The sequence below is a fragment of the Cyprinodon tularosa genome, unplaced genomic scaffold (genome assembly GCF_016077235.1).
Source record: "Cyprinodon tularosa strain WSP-4 unplaced genomic scaffold, ASM1607723v1 ctg1100, whole genome shotgun sequence".
In the NCBI taxonomy this organism is placed as follows: Eukaryota; Metazoa; Chordata; class Actinopteri; order Cyprinodontiformes; family Cyprinodontidae; genus Cyprinodon; species Cyprinodon tularosa.
The window spans coordinates 616-6,638 of NW_024037895.1; the positions used below are offsets into that span (position 1 = coordinate 616).

Here is a 6,023-nt window from a genome sequence, read left to right on the forward strand (position 1 = left end):
TATTAGTTTGTCAGAAAAGTTTACACCCCCCTGCAGTACCTCTGTTTCCCACAAGGATGATTGAGGAATTCCAGCCTTTTCTGGCAAAGAGAAAATCTAGAACATATTTCTAGAACATATTTTTTTGTCTGTAGCCAACTGTTGTTTTAAACGTTTGGCGTCTAATGAAACAAACAGAGGAAATTATTGTCAAATTTATGCCGATTGTGCAACTTTAGGATCCAAACTGTAAACGATGTTTTTGATTCAGATGTGATCTGATGCCGTTTCTCCTCCTTCAACCTCAGTGTGTGAATTTGTATTATTTCCAGAAAAGATCTAGCAGCTTACGGTGTAGAGCTGCTGTAGAAGCATCTGCTGTCTGGATGATCCTCAGCCTGTTTTACCTCCTGCATCTCTAGCAGCTCCTTCAGCTCCTATCTGATGCTTGTTCCTTCTCTGTGCTTCCAGGGTGAAAAGGAGCCAGTTGGGTTGTGAATGCAGACTGACTGCACCGTCACGTCCCAAACGGGGCCCAAAGCCTTTAAAATCCTCACCTTTGATACTGCCAACGCCAACGGCAAGGACTGGCAGCTCCTCGCCCAGAAACTCCACCTGGACAGGTGAGCCATGTTTCCTTCTGTCAGCTATGATTATCATGGACTAAAATAATCGTCGTCTAATGCGAGTTAACTGAAGTATAGAAACCTTAAGATTTGCCTTTAGTGACAGAACGACTCACTTAGAGCAGTAATGATATTAAAATTTAAGAAAATTATTTTTTAATTTGCTCTGATTCCAGTTCATCCTTATATTTATACAAATACAGTCATTCAGACAGTTGACCTGAACTTTAATTAGAAATTCATCAATTATTCAATTAGGAATATATATATATATATATATATATATATATATATATATATATTGATGACTGAAAGACATCTTCTGCCTCCATTTATCCGTTTACAGTCTGTTAAATTCATGCTAATGTGGGTTTAAAGACATTTCAATCAGTGGAAGAAATTTTGCGATCCCCATGCAGTACCTCCATTGAGCCCGTACTTCAGGCACGCGCTGGTCTGAATCGTCTACCTGTGACAGAGGCTTCATCTAACATTTCTAGATCCCATCCATCCTGAGTTCTGCATTTTCCTTAGTAACCAAAGAATCAACTGCTTTAATAGGGTGACCAGACGTCCTGTTTTTCCCGGACATGTCCTAAAAAAATGTCTGGGGGGAATTTAAACATCGTGCAGGATTTTGGTCGACTACAGCGCAGCACGTAGCCCTTTAGCTGACGGCTCGGTTCGAATGCCCGGTCTGGTCCAGTCAGCGGCCAAGCAAAAAAAAAAAACAAAATGTCCTCCTTTTCAGAAAACCAAATCTGGTCACCCTATTTTTTGAAGTGCGAAAAATTATTTTCTGACCTAATTTGTTCTCCTCTGAAGCTCTTTTTTTAGCCAAATCGTGACCGTATTTCCGAAGAAAGTTTGAAATATCATCTTTTAACAATTCCCATTTGAAGGGGAAATAAAACAGACCAAACTAACTCAATTCACGAGATTGTATCTCACTATTATCAATAATGATGTTACAAATGTGAAAAATATAAATGTGAAAAAGAAATGAAGCTTTGTTTTATAATTTTTTGGTAAGCGGGCCGCCATTTTGGAGAACCTGGAATCGTGATGTGCTTAACGCAAAAGCCGAGAATGGTGTACATTGGATATATAGATCACAGCCGCTGAAGCGTCTAAATCAGATTGCTTCTGCCTTGGAGCCCATTCAGTGTGTGACTCGAGCCGTTGGAAGCAGGGAAGAGGCGGTTGTGGAGGCGGGGTTCTGACTATCCTGCTGACTAGCAGCAGAGTCTGGTGAGCTAGCGGCTATAGCCTGAAGCTGCTCCGAGTGTTTTTAATTTTCGGGTCTCTACTGACCGACCAACACATGACTGGGTGAAAACATGCTAAGCAGGCAGAGCAGACACCCAAACAGTAATGTTGGCAGGTATGAAATCATCAACTATGCCCCTAATTCCAGAAGAAAAGAGCTTAGTTCTCTGACTTTATCCCAGTTTCCTATTGAACACACTTTTTTCAGGCAGCAGCCATCAGGATGAACATATTTCTGCAGCACAGGGTCAAAGGTCCCGGCTCTCCCTCACCATCCTGCCGGGTTTATTCCTAAAATGCCCGGGTCACTCCATGTCCCCGCTAATGCTTTCCATGAAGGGTAATGGTGATTGTTCTTATTACAGAGTTTGAATCCGTAGCTAATAATGGATGTTTCCTCAAACATCTATGAATGGGATCAGAGGGACGTTCTGCCTGGTTTCTATGGTGATGAACGGAAACAAATGAATGTTTTATTTTCCTTCCCTGTTAGACCCGAGGAGTTCATCTACTGCCAGGAGCCGGTGGACCACGCTGGAAACTACAGCGCCCTTCAGGAGATGGAGTACGGCTGCGTACTCCATCTCGCAGCCGTAGGTGGAGGAGGCTGTAACACCAGCTGACATCATGTTCTTGTTCAGTGGGGCGGCCAGACGAAGAAGGAGGTGAACCACACCAAGGTTCTCTGCACGGCACTGGATGATATCGAATGTGCCGAGGAGACGTGCCGTGCATCAAGTAAGACGCCATAAGCTTCCTCCATGCTGGCTCATTCTGATCCATTCTATCTGATCCATTCTATCTGATCCATTCTATCTGATCCGTTCTATCTGTGATCCATTCTATCTGGGATCCATTCTATCTGTGATCCATTCTATCTGATCCCTTCTATCTGATCCATTCTATCTGATCTATTCTATCTGATCCATTCTATCTGTGATCCATTCTATCTGGGATCCATTCTATCTGTGATCCATTCTATCTGTGATCCCTTCTATCTGATCCGTTCTATCTGATCCATTCTATCCGATCCATTCTATCTGTGATCCATTCTATCTGGGATCCATTCTATCTGTGATCCATTCTATCTGATCCCTTCTATCTGATCCATTCTATCTGATCCGTTCTATCTGTGATCCATTCTATCTGGGATCCATTCTATCTGTGATCCATTCTATCTGATCCCTTCTATCTGATCCATTCTATCTGATCTATTCTATCTGATCCATTCTATCTGTGATCCATTCTATCTGTGATCCATTCTATCTGGGATCCATTCTATCTGTGATCCATTCTATCTGTGATCCCTTCTATCTGATCCGTTCTATCTGATCCATTCTATCTGTGATCCATTCTATCTGTGATCCATTCTATCTGGGATCCATTCTATCTGTGATCCATTCTATCTGATCCCTTCTATCTGATCCATTCTATCTGATCTATTCTATCTGATCCATTCTATCTGTGATCCATTCTATCTGGGATCCATTCTATCTGTGATCCATTCTATCTGTGATCCCTTCTATCTGATCCGTTCTATCTGATCCATTCTATCTGATCCATTCTATCTGTGATCCATTCTATCTGGGATCCATTCTATCTGTGATCCCTTCTATCTGATCCGTTCTATCTGATCCATTCTATCTGATCCATTCTATCTGTGATCCCTTCTATCTGATCCGTTCTATCTGATCCATTCTATCTGATCCATTCTATCTGTGATCCATTCTATCTGGGATCCATTCTATCTGTGATCCCTTCTATCTGATCCGTTCTATCTGATCCGTTCTGTCTGATCCGTTCTATCTGATCCGTTCTATCTGATCCATTCTATCTGATCCATTCTATCTGTGATCCATTCTATCTGAGATCCATTCTATCTGTGATCCATTCTATCTGGGATCCATTCTATTTGTGATCCATTCTATCTGATCCGTTCGATCTGATCCATTCTATCTGATCCATTCTATCTGATCCATTCTATCTGTGATCCATTCTATCTGGGATCCATTCTATTTGTGATCCATTCTATCTGATCCGTTCTATCTGATCCATTCTATTTGGGATCCATTCTATTTGTGATCCTTTCTATCTGGGATCCATTCTATCTGGGATCCATTCTATTTGTGATCCTTTCTATCTGATCTGTTCTATCTGATCCATTCTACCTGGGATTCATTCTATCTGGGATCCATTCTATCTGGGATCCATTCTATCTGGGATCCCTTCTATCTGGGATCCATTCTATCTGGGATCCATTCTATTTGTGATCCTTTCTATCTGATCTGCTCTATCTGATCCATTCTACCTGGGATTCATTCTATCTGGGATCCATTCTATCTGGGATCCATTCTATCTGGGATCCATTCTATCTGTGATCCATTCTATTTGTGATCCTTTCTATTTGTGATCCTTTCTATCTGGGATCCATTCTATTTGTGATCCTTTCTATCTGATCTGTTCTATCTGATCCATTCTATCTGGGATCCGTTCTATATGTGATCCATTCTATTTGTGATCCTTTCTATCTGGGATCCATTCTATCTGGGATCCATTCTATCTGGGATCCATTCTATTTGTGATCCTTTCTATCTGATCTGTTCTATCTGATCCATTCTATCTGGGATCCATTCTATTTGTGATCCTTTCTATCTGATCTGTTCTATCTGATCCATTCTACCTGGGATCCATTCTATCTGGGATCCATTCCATCTATGATCCATTCCATCTGTGATCCGTTCTGTCACTCATCTGTTCTATCAGGACGTGCAATAACAGCATCATCAGTTTTTCAGCCACACTGAATTTATTTTCAGCCATCAGAGCTGCTAATGGAATGCTGGGAAGTTTCTGTGACCATCAAGTTCAGAAACTCTGCATTGATGCATAAACAGGCAGGTTGATGCTCCCTGCATCTGCAGGTTGATCCTCAGCAGATGGTCTGAAGGTCCTGATGTGGCCACAGACCTCTGGGCCCATTTTCACCAGTAGTTCTGAAGCTGCGTTCACAGCGACGGCGTTATGAGCATCAAGAACGCTTAAAGGCAGAAATCTGGATCAAACTGGTCCAGCTGCTTTGCTGCTCTGGTTGTTTATCTGCTCTGTTCTGTAGCTTCCAGCTAGAGAGCAGCTCGGCTTCATTTACTTTATGAGCTGGAAAATAGTTTGAACAGGTTTCTTTGCTTTCTGTCTGCGTCTCCATAGATACACGGGCCACTACTTCATCACCACGCTGCTGTACTCCTTCTTCCTGGGATGCTTCGGCGTCGACCGCTTCTGCCTGGGCCACACGGGCACGGCGGTGGGCAAGCTGCTCACCCTGGGGGGCCTGGGGATCTGGTGGTTCGTGGACCTGATCCTGCTCATCACCGGCGGCCTCATGCCCAGCGACTACAGCAACTGGTGCACCTACTACTGAGGGGGCGGAGCTTCTGCAGCTGCTGCTGCTGCACCGGCAGACACGGCGTGGGCCCGCCGGCTGATGGTGCTGTGGGCCGTTCTGGAGAGGAACTCTGCGGGCGAACAGGATCCAGACATTTAATACAGACGTTGTTTGAAATGTTTGCCTGCAAACGAGCAGAGCTGGTTTCTACGTTCAGGAACTCTGGAAGAAACAGAAACGCTTTGGATCATTTTCTCTCATTTTCTCTGATTCCAATAAAACAAAGATAAACAGACATGAATGACGCTTTAAAGCCTGGAAACTGAACTAGTTTAGAAGAATATCTGCTGACTCACGCTGACTGATGCATCTGATGGCGGCTCCTTCGCTTTTCCTTCAGTTTTCTGTCTCAGACGCGCAGCGTTTCCTCTGGAGGAGAATGAAGGAGACTAATGAGAATCAGCAGCTGAAATGACTGAAAAACGCAGAAAATGTTCAAACCTGAATATATTTACACAGAAATCTAAAATGTTTAATGTGATTGAAACTTTTATTCTTCCAAACAGAGAAGCAACAGTTATCCTGAAATAAAACTCAACTGATTCCTGCTTTTTATTCACTTTATACATTTTAACATTTAATGTTTCATTTTTAAATGTTTTTAGCTTTCTGCTGTTTTTCTCCTCTGAGCTTCAAATATTACCAAGAAAAGTCAGATTTGCTTTTTATTTCAAGTCTAGAATATTTCTGGGAGGAATTTAATATTT

At 42.5% G+C, this 6,023-nt stretch overlaps 1 pseudogene; it reads left to right on the forward strand.

The window, feature by feature from the left end:
- The first annotated feature begins 477 nt into the window (after positions 1-477).
- Positions 478-5,691, forward strand: LOC119791257 (annotated as a pseudogene).
- Positions 5,692-6,023: the final 332 nt, after the last annotated feature.